The sequence below is a fragment of the Gorilla gorilla genome, chromosome 13 (genome assembly GCF_029281585.2).
Source record: "Gorilla gorilla gorilla isolate KB3781 chromosome 13, NHGRI_mGorGor1-v2.1_pri, whole genome shotgun sequence".
In the NCBI taxonomy this organism is placed as follows: Eukaryota; Metazoa; Chordata; class Mammalia; order Primates; family Hominidae; genus Gorilla; species Gorilla gorilla.
The window spans coordinates 78,599,384-78,621,683 of NC_073237.2; positions in this window are offsets into that span (position 1 = coordinate 78,599,384).

Genomic DNA, 22,300 nt, shown 5'->3' on the forward strand with positions numbered 1-22,300 from the left:
AAATGAAACGAAAACTCCAAAGGCCGATAACCTCAAAAAGATACAAAGGGAAAAAATGAGCTGCAAGTCCAAAGTCCAAAGCACCTATATGCTCACCTGCTACTCTGATGTTAAACTAAGATCCTTGGAGAGAACAAAATTAAACTTGGATTGATAGTACCTTTGGATCCTGGAGGAAGAAAAAGCAAATGGTTATTGGAAAAAAAATCTCCAAGTTAAACCCTTAGGAATCTTACTCTCTAAAATCAACCAAATATAAACTCACAATCCAAGATCATCAGGCCTACAGTACAAAAGCCACCATATGGGTAATCAGAAGAAACAAGATGCCAAATAGACACCTAAGGATTTCATATATTGAAACAATCAGATGCAGAATAAAATGTGGCTATACATGATGTTCATTTTTTTTATTATACTTTAAGTTCTAGGGTACACGTGCACAATGTGCAGGTTTGTTACATATGTATACGTGTGCCATGTTGGTTTGCTGCATCCATTAACTCTTCATTTACCTTAGGTATTTCTCCTAATGCTATCCTTCCCCCTACCCCCAACCCCACAACAGGCCCCGGGGTGTGATGTTCCCCGCTCTATGTCCATGTGTTCTCGTTGTTCAGCTCCCAACTATGAGTGAGAACATGTGGTGTTTGGTTTTCTGTCCTTGTGATAGTTTGCTCAGAATGATGGTTTCCAGCTTCATCCATGTCCCTGCAAAAGACATGAACTCATTCTTTTTCATGGCTGCATAGTATTCCATGGTGTATATGTGCCACATTTTCTTAATCCAGTCTATCATTGATGGACATTTGCGTTGGTTCCAAATCTTTGCTATTGTAAATAGTGCCACAATAAACATATGTGTGCATGTGTCCTTATAGTAGCATGATTTATAATTCTTTGGGTATATACCCAGTAATGGGATTGCTGGGTCAAATGGTATTTCTAGTTCTAGATCCTTGAGGAATCGTCACACTGTCTTCCACAGTGGTTGAACGAGTTCACACTCCCACCAACAGTGTAAAAGCATTCCTATTTTTCCACATCCTCTCCAGCATGGGTTGTTTCCTGACTTTTTAATAATTGCCATTTTAACTGGTATAAGATGGTGTCTCATTGTGGTTTTGATTTGCATTTCTCTGATGACCAGTGATGATGAGCATTTTTTCATGTGTCTGCTGGCTGCATAAATGTCTTCTTTTGAGAAGTGTCTGTTCATATCCTTTGCCCACTTTTTGATGGTTGTTTTTTCTTGTAAATTTGTTTAAGCTCTTTGTGGATTCTGGATATTAGCCCTTTGTCAGATGAGTAGATTTTAAAAATTTTCTCCCATTCTGTAGGTTGCCTGTTTCACTCTGATGGTAGTTTTCTTTGCTGTGCAGAAGCTCTTTAGTTTAATTAGATCCCATTTGTCTATTTTGGCTTTCGTTGCCATTGCTTTTGGTATTTTAGTCATGAAGTCCTTGCCAATGCCTATGTGCTGAATGGTATTGCCTAGGTTTTCTTCTAGGGTTTTTATGGTTTTAGGTCTAACATGTAAGTCTTTAATCCATCTTGAATTAATTTTTGTATAAGGTGTAAGGAAGGGATCCAGTTTCAGCTTTCTACATATGGCTAGCCAGTTTTCCCAGTACCATTTATTAAATAGGGAATCCTTTCCCTAATTCTTGTTTTTGTCAGGTTTGTCAAAGATCAGATGGCTGTAGATGTGTGGTATTATTTCTGAGGCCTCTGTTCTGTTCCATTGGTCTATATATCTGTTTTGTTACCAGAACCATGCTGTTTTGTTCACTGTAGCATTGTAGTATAAAGTCAGGAAGCATGACTCTTCCAGCTTTGTTCTTTTAGCTTAGGATTGTCTTGGCAATGTGGGCTCTTTTTTGGTTCCATATGAACTTTAATGTAGTTTTTTCCAATTCTGTGAAGGAAGTCATTGGTAGCTTGATGGGGATGGCATTGAATCTATAAATTACCTTGGGCAGTATGGCCATTTTCACAATATTGATTCTTCCTATCCATGAGCATGGAATGTTCTTCTATTTGTTTGTGTCCTCTTTTATTTCCTTGAGCAGTGGTTTGTAGTTCTCCTTGAAGAAGTCCTTCACATCCCTTGTAAGTTGGATTCCTAGGTATTTTATTCTCTTTGAAGCAACTGTGAATGGGAGTTCACTCATGATTTGGCTCTTTGTCTATTTTTGGTGTATAGGAATGCTTGTGATTTTTGCACTTTGATTTTGTATCCTGAGACTTTGCTAAAGTTGCTTATCAGCTTAATGAGATTTTGGGCTGAGATGATGGGGTTTTCTAAATATACAATCATGTCATCTCCAAACAGGGACAATTTGACTTCCTCTTTTCCTAATTGAATACCCTTCATTTCTTTCTCTTGCCTGATTGCCCTGACCAGAACTTCCAACACTATGTTGAATAAGAGTGGTGAGAGAGGGCATCCCTGTCTTGTGCCAGTTTTCAAAGGGAATGGTTCCAGTTTTTGCCCATTCAGTATGATATTGGCTGTGGGTTTGTCATACATAGCTCTTATTATTTTGAGATACGTTCCAACAATACCTAGTTTATTGAGAGTTTTTAGCATGAAGGGCTGTTGAATTTTGTCGAAGGCCTTTTCTGCATCTATTGAGATAATCGTGGTTTTTGTCATTGGTTCTGTTTATGTGATGGATTACATTTGTTGATTTGTGCATGTTGAACCAGACTTGCATCCCAGGGATGAAACCGACTTGATCATGGTGGATAAGCTTTTTGATGTGCTGCTGGATTCAGTTTGCCAGTATTTTATTGAGGATTTTTGCATCCATGTTCATCAGGGATATTGGTCTAAAATTCTCTTTTTTTTTTTTTGTTGTGTCTCTGCCAGGCTTTGGTATCAGGATGATGTTGGCCTCATAAAATGAGTTAGAGAGGACTCCCTTTCTTTCTATTGATTGGAATAGTTTTAGAAGGAATGGTACCAGCTCCTCTTTGTACCTCTGGTAGAATTCGGCTGTGAGTCTGTCTGGTCCTGAACTTTTTTTGGTTGGAAGGCTATTAATTATTGCCTCAATTTCAGAGCCTGTTATTGGTCTATTCAGCGATTCAATTTCTTCCTGGTTTAGTCTTGGGAGGGTGTATATGTCCAGGAATTTATCCATTTCTTCTAGATTTTCTAGTTTATTTGCGTAGAGGTGTTTATAGTATTCTCTGATGGTAGTTTGTATTTCTGTGGGATCAGTGGTGATATCCCCTTTGTCATTTTTTATTGCATCTATTTGATTCTTCTCTCTTTTCTTCTTTATTAGTCTTGCTAGCGGTCCATCAATTTTGTTGATCTTTTCATAAAATCAGCTCCTGGATTCATTGATTTTTTGAAGGGTTTTTTGTGTCTCTATCTCCTTCAGTTCTGCTCTGATCTTAGTTATTTCTTGCCTTCTGCTAGCTTTTGAATTTGTTTGCTCTTGCTTCTCTAGTTCTTTTAATTGTGATGTTAGGGTGTCAATTTTAGATCTTTCCTGCTTTCTCTTGTGGGCATTTAATGCTATAAATTTCCCACTACACATTGCTTTAAATGTGTCCCAGATATTCTGGTATGTTGTGTCTTTGTTCTCATTGGTTTCAAAGAATATCTTTATTTCTGCCTTTATTTTGTTATATACCCAGTAGTCATTCAGGAGCAGGTTGTTCAGTTTCCATGTAGTTGAGTTGTTTTGAGTGAGTTTCTGAATCCTGAGTTCTAGTTTGATTGCACTGTGGTCTGAGAGACAGTTTGTTGTGATTTCTGTTCTTTTACATTTGCTGAGGAGTGCTTTACTTCCAACTATGTGGTCAATTTTGGAATAAGTGCAATGTGATGCTGAGAAGAATGTATATTCTGTTGATTTGGGGTGGAGAGTTCTGTAGATGTCTATTAGGTCTGCTTGGTGTAGAGCTGAGTTCAAGTCCTGGATATCCTTTTTAACCTTCTGTCTCATTGATCTGTCTAATATTGACAGTGGGGTGTTAAAGTCTTCCATTATTATTGTGTGGGAGTCTAAGTCTCGTTGTAGGTCTGTAAGAACATGTTTTATGAATATGGGTGCTCCAGTATTGGGTGCATATATGTTTAGGATAGTTAGCTCTTCTTGTTGAATTGATCCCTTTACCATTATGTAATGGCATTCTTGGTCTCTTTTGATCTTTGTTGGTTTAAAGTCTGTTTTATTGGAGACTAGGATTGCAACCCCTGCTTTTTTTTTGCTTTCCATTTGCTTAGTAGATCTTCCTCCTTCCCTTTATTTTGAGCCTATGTGTGTCTCTGCACGTGAGATTGGTCTCCTGAATACAGCACACTGATGGGTCTTGACTCTATCCAATTTGCCAGTCTTTGTCTTTTAATTGGGGCATTTAGCCCATTTACATTTAAGGTTAATATTGTTATGTGTGAATTTCATCCTGTCATTATGATGTTAGCTGGTTATTTTGCCTGTTAGTTGATGCAGTTTCTTCCTAGCATTGATGACCTTTACAATTTGGCATGTTTTTGCAGTGGCTGGTACCAGTTGTTCCTTTCCATGTTTATTGCTTCCTTAGAAACTCCTGTAAGGCAGGCCTGGTTGTGAAAAAATCTCTCAGCATTTGCCTGTCTGTAAAGGATTTTATTTCTCCTTCATTTATGAAGCTTAGTTTGGCTGGATATGAAATTCTGGGTTGAAAATTCTTTTCTTTAAGAATGTTGAATAATGGCCCCCACTCTTCTGGTTTGTAGTTTCTGCCAAGAGATACACTGTTAGTCTGATGGGCTTCCCTTTGTGGGTAACCCGACCTTTCTCTCTGGCTGCCCTTCACATTTTTTCCTTCATTTCAACCTTGGTGAATCTGATAATTATGTGTCTTGGGGTTGTTCTTCTCAAGGAATATCTTTGTGGTCTCTGTATTTCTTGAATTTGAATGTTGGCCTGCCTTGCTAGGTTGGGGAAGTTTTCCTGGATAATATCCTAAAGAGTGTTTTCCAACTTGTTTCCATTCTCCCTGTCACTTTCAGGTACACCAATCGAATGTAGATTTGGTCTTTTCACATAGTCCCATATTTCTTGGAGGCTTTGTTCGTTTGTTTTTACTCTTTTTTCTCTAACCTTGTCTTCTTGCTTTATTTCATTAATTTGATCTTCAATCACTGATACCCTTTCTTCCACTTGATCGAATCAGCTATTGAAGCTTGTGCATGTGTCACATAGTTCTTGTGCCATGGTTTTCAGCTCTATCGGGTCATTTAAGGTCTTCTCTACACTGTTTATTGTAGTTAGCCATTCGTCCAATCTTTTTTCAAGGTTTTTAGCTTCCTTGCGATGGGTTTGAACATCCTCCTTTAGCTTGAAGAAGTTTGTTATTACTGACCTTCTGAAGTCTACTTCTGTCAGCTCGTCAAAGTCATTGTCCATCCAGTTTTGTTCTGTTGCTGGCGAGGTGCTGTGATCCTTTGGAGGAGAAGAGGCTGTCTGGTTTTTAGAATTTTCAGCTTTTCTGCTCATGTTTCTCCCCATCTTTGTGGTTTTATCTACCTTTGGTCTTTGATGTTGGTGAGCTACAGATGGGGTTTTGGTGTGGATGTTCTTTCTGTTGGTGTTGATGCTATTCCTTTCTGTTTGTTAGTCTTCCTTCTAACAGTCAGGTCCCTCAGCTGCAGGTCTGTTGGAGTTTGCTGGAGGTCCACTCCAGACCCTGTTTGCTGGGTATCACCAGCAGAGGCTGCAGAACAGCAAATATTCCAGAACAGCAGATGTTGCTGTCTGATCCTTCCTCTGGAAGCTTCATCCCACAGGGGCACCCACCTGTATGAGGCATCAGTCGACCCCTACTGGGAGGTGTCTCCCAGTTAGGCTACACGGGGGTCAGGGACCCACTTGAGGAGGCAATCTGTCCTATCTTTCCAACCCATTCTTCAAGCTCCTTTCCTTCCTTATTGCCTGGGAACCATATGGTTTTTGTGTCTTTGGCAAATACACCAAGGTTATCCCCACTTGCTCTTTCTTCTCACTGGAATATTCTTCCATTAAAACTTCGTATGGCTCACCCCTCACTTCTTTCAGGTCTGCTCAAATGTCAGCTCTTCTGAGAGGCCTTCTCTGATCACCCTATCTACAAAACAATCCTTCTGTCACCTTTGATTTTTTTATCCTGTTCTTTCATTTCTAATATAATTTATTGCTACATGACATACTGGTACACAATTATAACCATATTACAATTTTGCTTACTATAATCTGCCTCTTTAAATAGAGTGTAAGTGCTATGTAGGCATTCTTTCTCACCAGTAAATGCTCAGAACCTAGAATTTGGTTGAAACATAGGCCTTCCATATTAGTTTATTTCAAAATATCTCATTACCATTATTTTATAATTTATAAGGTCAGTCAGAGACAGCACGTCCCAGGAGATAAGAGATTAAGCTGTGCATATTCAGTTTTCTTCCTGAATCTTTTTGGTGAAGCCGTCTTCTTGCAATACCCTGGTCATTGTGTGTGCCCATTATGACTGATCAATTCTTACAAGTCAGGTTATAGTGCGCCCTTTTCTGGAACTTTTTGGCTTAGTCAAAATTTCCAGTGCTCACTCTTCTTCATCTGCATAGAGTGATACAAGTGTATACTTTAAATAAAACTACATAAAAGAAACAAGACAGGCATATATATCTAAGCCCTACCCCTAGAGCAAATAGCTAATAAGCACTGGGCACTTAGTGTATGCCAGGCATTGTTTAAGCACTTTACCTGTAATGACTCATTTCATCTTCCCTAAAACCCATGAGGTCCTGTTATATCTGTTTTACTGTTGAGAAAACTGAGATCAGAGAAGCGAAGTAACTTGTCCAAGGCTATAAGATCTCTATTATGAGCCCTCATGTCTGTAAATGTGAAATAGGCATCTGCACCTTCCTTCTATTCAGAATGCAGGGCCACCAATGAGTCCATTTGCAAGGACAAGTAACTTTTCCCTTAAAAATACTGTATACGTTGGTATCCTTCTCAGCTGTATTTCTCTCCATGATAACTTGCCAGCCCTACCCCCATCTTCCAGCTCTTCTTGTAAAACTCTCAAGGTTCTGTCTCTCTATAATGGATCCTCCCTCAATCCAACTTTCCCTACCTTTCTATTATAGAATGGACCTGACCCCTCTTATCTCTTCAACTGGAACCTCAATGAGACCCTCTACTCCAAGGTCTCTGCATTGTTTTCACATCTTTATTGGAGAGAGACTTTATTATTGTCAAGCAATGTGATGTTGAGCAACTTGCTTAACTTCTCAAATATGTTTCTTCGATTATGAGAAAGGAAGGGTAGATTAAATGAACCTGTAAAACACCATAACTTTAAGAGTTAAATGTGTTTATTTTTGACAAACTTGTAGAAAATTTGCAAGAATAATGCAAAGAAATCTTAGCTGTTGATACCCATCACCCATATCTTCAAATGTTAACATTTTACTACATTTGCTTTCTCTCTTTCTTGCTTTCTCATCTATCTTTACTTGTTTTCTAAACTATTTAAGAGTAAGTTGCAGTCATGATCCATTTTACTCTTAAATATTTCAGTGTATACTTCCTAAAAATGAAGAGTTCTATCATATGCGACAGCATAATTATAGAAACAAGGAAAATAACAAGTATAAAACTATTATGTATTCCACACTCACTTTAAGGGCCTTCTTATTTTAAATCAAATGACTAAAAGTGGACTGTGTTTCATATTGTGCTTCCAACAGGGTTGAAGTTTTAATCCCCTTAACCACTCAGTAAGACCTTGATATCAGCCCCATTTCCTGTGGATTTGCTCTCAGAATGATATCTCTATATCTGTCTGGTTTCTTGAAGGGTGGTTGCAAGCCACCCAAACTATCCTTGGTTATTGAAGTAAAAAATCAAAATTTAAAGGGACATATGGTAAATGTATTAGGACCCACAGAATTAGTAAAAGACCAAGAAACCAAAATTTTAAAATCTGTCGGAAACAAGGGTGGTTATCCAAACAGAACAACAGCTAAGTTTACACTGCAGGTTCACATGGTGAGATGAAGTAACAGCCACCACCCTTCCCATTGACACTGCCACCACCATCATCATCAGTACCACTGTCACGACAGTGATTTGACCATCCTCTCTACCTATGTATCACACACCCTAGATTCAGAGTGTGTGATACAATCTAAAATTTTATGTTTAGGTCAATTCATCCTCTGGGTATAATTATCAGGACAGGAAGCCATAATGGAAGGTTAGCCTGGCTAACACCCCACCCCCAAGACCATATAGAAAGTGCAAGAGGAATAACTTTTTATGAAGCAATTAGGATGCTCCTGGGAAGGGGAAGCTGAGGAACCATATGTTTGTATATTAATCATTAAGAAAAAATATACAGCTTTTATTACATTGGATATATGAATATTTTCTACCCACACTTGCAAAAGACTGATAGTGAAATCCGGATATTATCACTACTAAAATCTACCCCAAACTTATAAATGCAAATGCTTATGGCAATTAAATATTTATTTCAAAAGAAGGGCCCATCTGCTTGGAAAGAAATTTACTTTAGAAAAAAGGGTTGCTATTTGAGATAGCTTTAATATGTATGTGCAGCACTACCTCCCCCATACCTGCCTTGCCCCTCTACCACCAAGAAAGTCAAATAGACCCACATAAGATTTATTACAGCTAAGTTTAAATGTACAAATGAAACACCTGACCCAGTCAGCAATGACATCCATTAGTTGTTTTATATAATATTGCAGAAGACTAATGTCTGGAACATTAAATAAATAAATTGAAAATATATCATGAAAGTATGAATTCTAAAGAACCCGACCAACCTCTTGTGACCCCTTTGAACCAAAAGACTACATATAAAAAAAATTAATGGGACAAAGAAAATAACTTGACAAAGAAATTGAAAAGGAAGGGAAATTACTACATGTAACCACAACTGGGGACAGATTGTATCACAGGATTATTAGAATTTGGAGGAAAACATTATTATTTTTTAAATTGAATTGGATTGTTTATTATAGTTCTAAAAAGTATTGAACATGAGGAAGATGACTCCTAGTAAATATTAGATTATACCAGGAAATAATGTATATGAGAGGAGCGTCTCAGAGATAAATCTCTATATAAACAGTACAAATATTAAATTTTTCTTCTTGTAGCACCAATCTGATAAGAATTGCTCTTATATTTTATAAATAGCAAGTATTGTAATTCTGGTTTCTTACCTTTGCATATGTGAGCAGTAATGTTTTTAGAGATGACAACCACGGCAGTATTTCATGAGCTAGTCTAGTTGATGATCATTTTGAGGGAAGTACAGAAGAACTCTCCTGGGGGAAGTGTGGCCTTCATATTTAATTGCAGAGTGTTAGCTGCTTAACATCTTTTATCTACACTTCCACCTTTCAAAATGCTATTCAGCCAAAATTTTATCTATCTCCTCTAGGAAGCCCCTCTGAATGCCCTCAGTGGAATTTTTCTACCAGTGCCCCAGGCTCCCCTCGTGCTTTTTAATATAACTGTATCACTTTGGTTTAGTTTGGTTTTGTCTTGTCTTGTATGATAGAGAGTATTATGGGTGGATACTCACCTCTAATGGTTGTAATTTATTTGTATGGATGTGTATGTATATATGTAGTATTTACCTTCAAAGAAAGAAATATGTATATATGTTCATACATATATAGATATATACCTATTTATTTATTGTAGCATTGTGATAGCATGCCATGGGCAGAGAAAATGGTTAATAAATGTTATTTAGAAGAATGACTAAATAAAAGACTTATTGGGCAATTCCAGTAATTCTGGTAACCAGGAAAGTTCATGGGGGCAGAGCTGCAGGCATAGAAAGCTTTTTTCTTCATATGAAATCTAGTTGTTCTTTAAATTGCAATCAAAATACATGTTTTTTTACCCCTACTTGTCCCTATCACTGGAAAAACCCAAATTGCCTCACAGGTCATGATAACTATGCAATCCTGGTCTAAGCTTCTCCTGCTTTAAAATATACCATGGTCCACAAGGATCCAAGTAGTTGAGCAGATTTACTCTTTGCCATTCCTTGGATATCAGTGATATAAATTACATTCACACTGCTTGTGTCTTGGGTGTGTGGAAAATGCAAGCTAATATTAAACCTTGGACACAATTTTACAGCACTTTGCAGAAGCAAGTCCAGTTTCCAGAGAGCACTAGACAAAGAGGAGGAAGAGAATTCAAGCTGATATCAGGGAGTCTTGTAAATGAGAGGTTTTCTAAATAAGAATTGGGAAAAGTTCATTAAAACAAAACCACTTCAACCCACATGACTCCAAACACTGTACAATGAATATATATCTGGTTAGAAAATCTCAGTGGTTTCCAAAGCTTTTGTCTTAGATTTCTGTTTTTGTGTCTTCAAATAAATGTATAGGCTTTCATAATCCTTAAACCAAGTAAAACCTCTCTTGCCACAGTTGTACTTAAAATTCATGGCAGAAAAATAATGCAATGAGTGTAATCTGTTTGTTTGCTAACAAGCACAACTAGCTTTGCCCAATTAACTAAAACTGGAAGAGAAAGTCATTTCCCTCTTTAATGCTGTTTGGTGTTTTTATAAGTGTGAATAATTGGGAAATTTTAACACTGAAAGTGTCCTCTGAATTTTTGGTAGTAATTATGGTGGAAGGTCTGACCTTTTCAGCATTCTTTTGCGCTCTGCCTTGAGTTTCTTGAAGGTTAATGCTGTACATCACTGGTCTCATAAAGCATTACTAGATGATTTGAGGAGAGAATTTGTACATGATTTTTCTCATTCTCATGGGTTAAAGGTCCTGACTGAGTTTTTCTTCCATGCTGGCCTCAACTGACTGTATCTACTTCCAGGAGAGAGACAGAAAAAAAGTATCTGTTATTCATGTGCTTTTCCAGATATTGGCCTCAGAACTGGGAGTAGCTTCTTGTTTGGACCAATCCTTTGCCTCCTTCCAGTGTGCTCATTGAGATATTGGAAACCATGTCTAGGTCAGTGTTGTATTCTTACCTCCCACCCAGTGGGCATATGTGAAAAAACTGGTGATCTGGAAACATTTGGGAAATTGTCTACCCCGCCAAGTTGTTCTAAGCTACTCCAATATTAAAGTAAGCCTGACTTTATATTTTGTGCTTGTAAATATATTAATTTTGTAAATCTAAACCTGGAAATATTCTTAGGATTTAGACAGAGAAAAAAGCTGGACATATGCGTCTAATTAAGCTAAAACTCTACTCACTGTTTATGTCTGGAGTTTTTTCTTTCAGAATGAGTACGGAGAAATTTTGATCAATGTTTTGAATATACACTAAGGCAAATTTTGCATCAAATGTTTAGAAACAAATAACTTTATGCATAATTTTGCACATAAAAATTGTTTAGGGCAATACTATTTATGAGAGAGCAATGGAAAACTTCTTGATGTGCATTTTTCCCCATATCGAAATTGGAAAGTTCATAAATAAGTTTTATTATAAGGAAAACTAAAGGTTATACCCTCTTTTATTAATTCAGCTTCAAATTTGGTGAAGTACAGCTAAATTTCAAGAGGCATTTCACATTAATTTGATGCTCAGCCTTTAGTTTATTGAAGAGTCAATCCAGTTTCAGAAATCACGGAGACAGACTAGTTAAATGAGTGTATGCTGACCTAACAGGCCAGCCTTTTGAGGTTCACCTGTAACTAGTTTGTGTACTCCATGTTGTGGTCACATTATATTCAGCTGGGAAGGAGCCTTGTCTGAATGCAGTAAGGATTTTATTTCTCTTTTAATGTGCTTTGCAAGATAGAGTACTTCAACTACCAAATATGTGCCCACTGAATTGCTTTGAGGTTTGTTCTTTATGTACTGTGTGGAATTGTGGGGAAAGAAGTCTCGACTTGAGCTAGCAAAACCAATATTTTAATTCAAATGGAGCACTCACCTGGGAAACTGGCAAATTTGGACTACAGCCCTTACCCCAACCTTGTTTTCTTTCTTCTCTCAGCCTCATTGTAAATTAACCAATCATTGACATCCACTTAAAGCATGCTGCCTTTTTAACTGAGGGCAGTGTGTGACCTTACTTTGAATACATTGAAAATGGAGGAATAGTTTAGTTTTTAAAGAAAATGGAAAGGAGGGGCCTTTACATCTTTAACACTGAGCTCATTAATCCTCTAAAATTGATACCTTGAACATTTTCTCACATCGCCTTTACAAGACAGCAGGTTTACTTTAACAATGCTTAATTGTAAATAACAACGTCAACAACAAAACAACCACTACAGTGTTTGTGTGGTTTTGTATATTGTAGTGCTTAGGGAAAAGAAGACATAAAAATAACTTTGCAGAAAACATGATGGATCTATGCCAAGAAGGTGAGGTTACATAACTTGAATCATATGGGCTTGTTAAACTCCTTCTCCTTGACTCACTCATCACTCAAGAAGCTGCCTCAATTGCAATCTAAAATTGACCATTTCAGGAAAAGCAAACCTCAGCCTTCTCCAGAGGGTCCAATCTGGGTTGTGGTCATTATTTTACTACCAGTAATTTTAAATCTTCTTGGAAACATTACCTTTCTAATTTACTGTAAATTTTGACGGATCTGTGAAACCACACTTGAGATGTTGGTAAACTAAGTAGATATGTAGAATATGGATCAGGAGGAAAACAAGCAGTGCTAAATAGAACTGGAAGAAAAAAAACCCACCCCCAAACCTATAGTACAAGCCTGGAAATCAGTCAGCTTCAAGATGCTTCACGAATTGCAGTACAGTAGAAAGTCAATCAATTTTTTTTTTAATGTTTACCTGTGGACCTTTCAGCAAACTATAACAGGACCTGATGCCACTGGATAGTTATAAACAGTGACACTTCAAGACAAAGTAGGATCTCCTCATATTCACTCCTCAAACATGCAGGGTCCCAAGGAAGCCATTCAGAGAGACCAACTTGACACAGTGAAAGCATTTGTCAGAGTCCTTTTCTTCTTAAATAAAGATCTGTCTCATGATCTTCTCTAAGAAGTTGGAATATTGCTTATTTTCTAGGGCTGTTCTAACTTTATAAAGCAAAGAATATTCCATACTAGGGCAGTTCTTGATAGTTAAAAACCAACTAAGTTTCATCACTGTGCCTAGGAAGGACCAACTGAATTTCCTTGTGATTAGTTTTGTAATAGAAAGTCTGGGTTTAAGAGAATTCAGACTCTCAAGAGGTATTTGTAACCATTTATTGAGTGACAATTCAGAAAGCTTGGGAAATATGGAAACTTTATTGGGCAGTACGGTAACCATTAGCACAAATTTTTTTCCCACATAGAATAACACCATAAAATGTCCAATTACAATACAACAAAATTAAGAATAAAAACAAAAAGCAGTTGTATCTTCTTGGCTGTAGAACAGGGGAGGTTTAATAAAGTCTCATTTTAATATATAGTTACCAGCTATTTATAGAGATGTCCAATTAAAGGTGGTAGGTTGAACATAAGCATTTCCTTTCAGTCCTTCCTAACCCTCCACTAAAACGTCAGTAAATATATATGTCTTTGAAAACGTAAACCTACAAGACAAAGCAAAAAGAGAAGAGACAAACCATCACATGTTTAAAGATAAAATGCAGATGGATAAAGCAATTGAATGCAGCAGACCTGAAAAAGTGAAATGCTAAACTGAGAGTGAGGAAAGGGGAAACAACAACTTGATTTACTCCAAAGAAATCTTAGTATTCTCAGGCATTGGTGATGCCAAGTAACTCTGGATGTGGGAGGTGAAGTAGAGCTTTAAAAAAAAAGAGGGTGAGTTGAAAGAATATGTAAGATGAAGGAAATCCCAAGGTTCTCTTCCCCGACAAGGGCTGTGGATGAGAGGTTTATTTTCTGGAGAAGTGAAACATAGGCTCTCTGGGCTGGGAAACAGCAGGGGATAAGGTTTCATACGAAACAGGGAGATTAAGTAAATGTTACTGATACTGGGATTTGTCTAACAAAATGGCTTAATCATAGCACCGTACAGTGAAATCCACAGTCCACAAGCCTTTACCATGAAGGCAAAACTTTCAATCAGCCTCTTAGTGCCCTCCTCTTTGATAGGAGCAGACTGTAAAGGATCACCAAACATTTAAGGACATTATCTGATATAAAAGGCAGAAATCAAAATAAGCTGACTAGAACAATCTGAAGGAAACAGAAAATATACAGGGAGAATGAAACTAAAATCAACAAAGAAACCTATTATTAATACTATTATGGACGTAAGAGAAGATATTACAATTGTAGAATTGGAATGAAAGGCGATTTTTAAGAATAATTCAGAGGACAAGAAAACATGCAGAAGTTAAAATAGCAGAAATGAAACCTCAAAAGAAGATTAGGAAGACAAACTGAAGAATCTCCTAGAAAACTAACAAAAATGATGAAAAGTGAATGAGAAAGTTAGATGACTATTCTATAAATTCCTATAGCTAAATAACAGGAATTCTAAAAGAGAGAATAGAGACAATGAAATGTAGAAAATCATTAAATCAATTATTTAAGGTAATTCCCCAGAACTGAATACTGTAAGTTTCCAGATGGAATGAAGCTAGGCAGTGACCTAAAAATAGATTACTGCCATACCAAGGAGTATTATTGTAAAATTTCAAAAATATGGTGAATAGATGAAGAGCCAAATGCATTGCAGAGAGAAAAAAAATTAGATGTCATAGAAGAAGCAGCAGACTGGCTTTAGACCTCTCGACCCATTATTGGCCAGTAGAAAGTAATAGAGCAATACTTTCAAAATTTTGAGGAAAAATGATTTTTGATTTAGGGGTCTATCAATTAATTAACCATAAAGATGAACTCTCAACCATAAAGGTAGAATCAATTCATGTTGTGACAAGTAAAGTCTTAAAAATTTACCTTCCAAAAAGTTATTGAAGTTTGGAATATATGTACACTGCAAGACAAGTGAGTAAACCCCAAGCAACGGCCATATGAGGTCCAAAAAACAAGAGATGTAACTTAAGACATGGACAAATGCAGTGCCCTGAAAAAGGATGAAGTAAACTCTCAAGATGAGTACTATTTAATATATGCCAGTACAAGCAAGTTAATCAAAAGGCTTTTGGAGAGTTTCTTTAAACAGATGATATTGACTAGATACCCAAGGAGTTTGAACAGATTGAGAGATTTTTTCACTGGAGAAGTATTTGGGTAGAAGTGATGTGTTTAGAGATCTAAGCAAATTTTTTTAAAGATTATTATCTTCAGGAAAAATAAGCAAAGAACAAAATAACACCAAGATATAAAAAATATACCTTGTGTTAAAGTATAAGAGTAATTATACTACGTGGTTCAACTATGCATAACATTTACATAGTCATAATAATGTAAGTAATGGGTACTGATCTTGCAAAAATTATGACATTATTCTATTGGGATGAAGGGGGATGAAGAAAGTACATGTTTGAGGTGTGTAGAAATAAATGTAAGTGGACCCTTGGCCTGGCGTCATGGCTCACACCTGTACTGCCAGCACTTTGGGAGGTTAAGGTGGGTGGTTCACCTGCTGTCAGGAGTTTGAGACCAGCCTGGCCAACATGATGAAACCCCATCTCTATTAAAAATACAAAAATTAGCTGGGTGTGGTGGCCTGGACTGTAGTCCCAGCTACACGGGAGGCTGAGGCAGGAAAATTGCATGAACCCAGGAGGTGGAGGTTGTAGTGAGCTGAGATTGCGCCACTTCAGTCCAGCATGGGTGACAGAGTGAGACCCTGTCTCAAAAAAAAAAAAAAAAAAAAATTATAAGTGGGCCCACACAATCGAAAATTGTGTTGTTCAAGGTTCAACTGTAGTATGATATGCTAATTACTTAAAGATATGAAGATAAATAGCAAAATAATAAAGAATTTAAAGTGTTTCTGGAGAGTGGGAATTTGGGGAAAAGGGTTGGTTGGAGGGCTTGTTATTTTTCCTAACATGAAACTACTTACTTTACTTACTTGCCTTTAAACCATGCGTATGTTCAGTTTTAAAACACTAATTAAAATAATTTACCAATAGATTTGTTAATGCCAAATTTATGACAAAGACTGTCTCAAATTTTTTCTTTTCTTTTTTTTTTTTTTTAAGACAGACTCTTACTTTGTAGCCCAAGCTGGAGTGCAGTGGCGTGATTTCGGCTAACTGCAACCTCCACTTCCTGGGTTCAAGGGATTCTCCTGCCTCAGCCTCCTGAGTAGCTGGGATTACAGGCATGCACCATCCCACTCAGCTAATTTTTGTATTTTTAGTAGAGATGGGATTTTGCCATGTTGGCCAGGCTGGTCTCGAACTCCTGACCTAAAGCCATCCATCCATCTTGGCCTCCCAAAGCGCTGGGATTACAGGCGTCAGCCACTATGCCCAGCCCCAAATTTGCTTTAAAATCTTAAATCTGTTTGAATTTGGCAGTAAATATTGTCTTTGATTTCTACATTGTCATATGTTGCCTTAAATTTTGTTTTAGTAGTTTTAATAGATTTTTGTCATCACTACTAAGGTACTTGATTAATAATGAAGTTATGCTCCTTTATAGGGGAAATATTTTATGTCAGTTATAACTACAAATGCTAATGTATAATCATGTAATGATTTAGGCTTTTTATTACTAAAATCTAGAAATAATATCACATGAAAATAAATGTCATAAATCACTCAATTTGAAGCCACAGATATAATCAATTTTTAACATTTTAGATATAAGCATAATTGGATGTATCAAATCATTCCAGATGTAGAGTTCAAGAGTTCTAATTTCTTTTTTAAAAGGATACTCACATCGGCTGGGCACGGTGGCTCACGCCTATAATCCTAGCACTTTGGGAGGCCAAGGCGGGTGGATCACCTGAGGTCAGGAGTTGGAGACCAGCCTCACCAACAAGCTGAAACCACCTCTCTACTAAAAATACAAAAATTAGCCGGGCTTGGTGGCGGGCACCTGTAGTCCCAGCTACTTGCGAGGCTGAGACAGGAGAATTGCTTGAACCCAGGAGGCAGAGGTTGCAGTCAGCCGAGATTGTGCCATTGCACTCCAGCCTGGGTGACAGAGTGAGACTCCAACTCGAAAGAAAAAAAAAAAAAAAAGGATACCTACATCAACAGTGAGTGTCTGTGAAAAACAGTTAAAATTTATTAGACACTGTGACAAAGGCTTTAATAAAGTGCTTCGTTATTTAACATATATATGTTGATAAAATTTAATTTTCATTCATATAAATGAGAAAATACAGCTTTAAGTAACCTAAAACATCAAAAATTACCCCAATAATCAGTGACTATGCCAAAATACACCCTTTCTTTTAGAGATAGAAGTCTATATGGCACTGAGAGCTCAAGTTTGCTCCTTATCACCTTCTTCATGAGTCTTGGCCCTAACGTGTCAGTTAACTGTGACATTTAATATTATTTTGACACATTCCCTGTAGGTAAATGGTCACAGTCTTGCCTATCCAAGTAAAGGCTTTCAGCAAATTAATATAATCCTTATGTAATATAATTCATTTAGATATCTTTCCTCTAAAAAACTCTAAGCCCTTTTTCTATGGCCATTTATACCAAAATGATTCTAATGACCTAGATAGACACTAGTCTCATCTAAATCTGGTATCTGGTTTTTATTATGTTGCTTAACCCTAGGAATGAAACCTTTAAAAGCTAAGTCTGAGGAATTGATGTGAATTTATCCATATAATGAAAGTGGGACTTAACCAACTCAAATGATTTTTCTTTGTTCAGATTCTCAGCCTGATTAGACCTATATTTTGATACATTCATTCAACATATTTATCAACTGCTTGCTATGTGAAAAATGCTATCCTAAGTACTAGTCATGGTCTGATTGGTAAGTTTCATTACTTGCAGAAAAATGAAGTAATTGTTTATTGAATGACCAATGTGTGCTAGGCATGTTTATATATAATCTCTATATATGCAGTACCTAATATAATCCATATGTATGTAATACATATAATCTAATTTAATCTGTATAAATCTCTATTATCATCCCTGCTTTAAAAAGAAGGAAGCTTCTGGCCAGGCTCAGTGGCTCATACTTGTAATTCCAGCACTTTGGGAGGTCAAGGCAGGCGGATCATGAGATCAGGAGATCAAGACCATCCTGGCTAACGTGGTGAAACCCCATCTCTACTAAAAATACAAAAATTTAGCTGGGTGTGGTGGCGGGCGCCTGTAGACCCAGCTACTCGGGAGGCTGAGGCGGGTGAATGGCGTGAACCCAGGAGGCGGAGCTTGCAGTGAGCCAAGATGGTGCCACTGTACTCCAGCCTGGGCGACAGAGCAAGAGTCTTGTCTCAAAAACAAAAAAAAAAAAAAAAAAAAAAAAAAAGAAGGAAGCTTTTACTCAATAATGTTAACTTGCCTAATAAATACTAGGTTTTTGTGTTGTAATACAAAGTGAAATATAAGAAATTATTCGGCTTTTTTCCAATGTATGTTTTGGCTGAATCCATGTGTCTTATATATCAATAGTTTGGGAAATACTTAGAAAACAATTAGATTATCAGGGGCAAAACACCAAAATGCATAAACATCAGAGGTGCAACATGGTGACAATTTGTCTACTAATTATGATCTCTTCCTTGTGTTCAGTTCAGTTGTGTTGCGACTGAATGACTTAACAAGACTGAGATTTTGGAGGTTACTCACCATAAGATCTTAAGGAGATGATAATGATCCTTTACAGTGATGATATAGAAATTCTTGAAAAGAAGTAGGCCTTTAGGGATTGAAAGAATGAAAACAAAGAGGATGGATGTTTTTTAACTGAGGGTAGAATAAATTACTCTCTAAGGGGAATGACATCACTTGGATAAGATTACCCAGATGATTAAAGGTTTGGAAAATGTCCCATTGAGAAAAGTCTAAACCATCTGAGATAGCTTAGTGTAAAGAATGGAAACTGAGAGATTACATATTAATGAATAGTTTTTTAGTTTATAAAGGGGTATCATTTAGAGGAATTTTCTGTCTAAATGGAAGTCTGTACATAAAGAATTAACTGATGATACAGCAAAGGAAACTTTTGCTAAATATTTTTGAGGTCATTAAAAACTGAATTAACTACCAAGCAATGTTGCAGGCTATCTTCAAATGCGACTGTTACAAACACATACTTATTCAGCCATCTGGAATAGTTTATCTGTGATACGATAGAACATCATGTGATAAGGAATAAATGAGGATTCCCCTTAAGTACCCTTCCAGCTTTCTAATTTAAGGCTCAATATGAACTTTCACTTTGCTTCCTTCTTCAGGACTCTGCAACTGATAACTCAAGCACTATTGTGTAAGGATACCAGATTTAAATGAGACTGTCAGCAGTCCTCTGGGTCCTCACTGCTCGCAGTGTCCACAGGCAGCAGCAGCAGTATCTGGGAGTTTATTAGATATGTAGGATGGCAGACCCACTGCAGGCCTCCTGAGTCAGAATCTGTCCTTTAAAAAGATCCCCAGGTAGTGCATATATGCACTGAGGTTTGGGAAGCACCAGTCTAGTCCATTCTCTCTGTCACTAGAATAAACTGTCCTGGCCTTTTTCCTAAGCAGATTTCTTTTCAGATTGTTCCAAAAGATAATGTGGAAAAAAAATCTCCCTTGACTCCAATGATTATATTGATGGGTATACAATGATTTTTATTGCCAAGTTTCTATTTTATGGGAAAACTATTCTCCAAAAAAATCAAAACAAGAGACTCAAGGTTGTCTCACTCAGAGGCACTTAAAAAATAAATAAATAACCTGGCCACCAGGCTTTCCACAAGGAAAAGGAACAATTAAACATTATACCAGAGGTCTGGTATAATGGTTTCTATTTCATACAAAACTAAAGATAGTTTTTGTCTCTCGTTCTCTCTGTTTCTGCTCAAATATCCATCCTGCTCTCTCCTCTCTGCCCTCTCTCTCTCCTTGTCTTTGTGTGTGTATGTGTGCATGCAAAGATGTGTGTTTGTACAACCAAAAACCTTGGAAATTTGTGATGTTTTTACTCCAGCATCCTGACTTTATTTAAATCAAGATGTAAATAAAACTCTTTTGTTTTGAAGACCAATAGGAATTAAATGCAAGAAGGAAAGCTTTGTAAAATATGGTGCAGGTCCACCACAAACATTTCAAAGGGCACCACCATTGAGACAACATGGAAGTGGAGGAAACAATTGAACAACATTAGAGTCAAGTGAGAGTTGACTGTGAAGGGCATGGGGAGTTTCACAGTGACTCCTGGGTTTTGAGCTTTTGTGAATATAACAAAAGATGCCTCTTGATTTTAATTTTTCTAATCAGCCTTCCCAAATTTATTATGGAAAATTACTTTGTTTATACTTTCCACCTCTCCTCTGTATGATCTGTATAAAATAAAATTACTTTACATGACATTGTACCCTGTCTGCCTTCCTCCTTATTTGTCCCAGTGCCCTTGTAAGGAGAGAAGCACTGGACTGTAGAAAAATGAAATATCTGATGGTAAGCATCATTCTGAAGACAACAAGTAATGCAGTTTAAATTATGGAACATTCTCCCTAAACTAATTTAGAAAATGATTATCACTATAGTGGCCAAGTTAGCGCAAACTCATTTAGGCCACCTTGTTTTCCCTGAATGAAACATGAACTCCGGGGAAGCCTGTAGTAACTTTAAAGTTTTCATTTAAATAACTACAGCTTTATTTTAAGTATTTCTTTTATTTTTTTCAGTTTACAAACTAACAGATAAGAAATACCTCCCATGATGCTGTGCATTTGTCTGGTGCTTCTGCAGTAATTAGTGAGATTTCTGGATGAATTATGCCATTTAACATCTGTTATTAACTATAACCACATTTATTGCCTCATAACAATATCATTACAAAGGAAAGCTGTGCAGATGAGAAGCATTTCTTTGTAAACCCTAATAAGTGTACAATGTGTGTGTAAATATTTACTTTTCCATAATTCTCTCACTGTTTAATTGTGACTCTGTGTTTAGCCATTTTAATTAGGTTGAATTTCCAGCCCTTTGGCATTTAGATATTTAAGTTTAATGCTCTGTTGATGAAATTTTCTTGCTTTTAATCTATATTACATGTCACAGAAGCTCTGTCTGTGCTACATCAAAGTTTTTAAAAGGGAATTTGGTAAAAGGAAGGCTAGCAGGGCAATCAGAATCCATTCTGGGGCAAGGGGGGCCACTGTCGATTTCAGTGACCTGCTACAGTATTTTTTAAGTTATTATACTACTAGTCAAAAAATGGAAAATGTGCAAAGCTTGACATTAGTATTTTTATGAGAAGCATGATAACCACATTCTTTATTTTTCTTGTGTCCTTAGGTAGAAAAGCAATAGCTAAATAGAAAGGGCTGGTGCCTGGCTAGGAGGAAAACAGAAGCAAACTATGGGATGAAAGAGACCCTCATCTTTAAGCACTAGGGATTTCTCCTGGAGGAAGAAATATTCAGTTAAACACTTTACATGTATTTAGATTTGGGTTTAGTGGTTTTTGCAGTTGGGAATCACATATCTTGATTTTTAACCCTTCAAATTCTGGGAAAACACTTACCATAGTTCTATCATTGGTATTACCTTTATCTCAACCCAAATTGTTTGCATAGGAAACCAGGCATGGTTTTGATGATGGGCTGAGGGAAGGAAAGGAGAAGGAAGCCAGGAAACTAGAATGAGAATGAGCACTATAAAATGAGAATGGAGAACAATCTAGCTGACCTTCTCCCAGCCCTTTGAAGTAAGAGTGGAGTTACAGACAGAACCACTTTTGCTGGCAAAACTGCCACAGCTTTTGGAGAAGCTCAACAAGCAGGAATGAAAGGATTTATTCTGTTGATGGAGAGTCTGAGCTCTTCAAGTCAAGAGGCAAGTAGGGAGGTAAGATAAAAAGAACATATTCTTGTGTGGAAGGAGGCTAAAAAAGTCATTGCCAGGCCGTGATTGCTAGGATGACTATCAGGAGCTCTCAGTGGAGATAAGAATTTGCAAGTAGTCTCTAAACTTATTTCATTGGTCTACTGAATGCCATACAGTCCACCAGGGGCTGTCTGCATCTGGACCTCAAGTCTTTATTTTTCTTTCTTTCTTTTTTTTTTTTTTTTTTTTGAGATGGAGTCTTGCTCTGTCACCCGGGCTGGAGTGCAGTGGCGTGATCTCAGCTCACTGCAACCTCCGCCTCCCAGGTTCAAGTGAATCTCCTGTCTCAGCCTCCCGAGTAGCTGGGACTACAGGTGCAAGCCCCCACATCCTGCTAATTTTGGTAT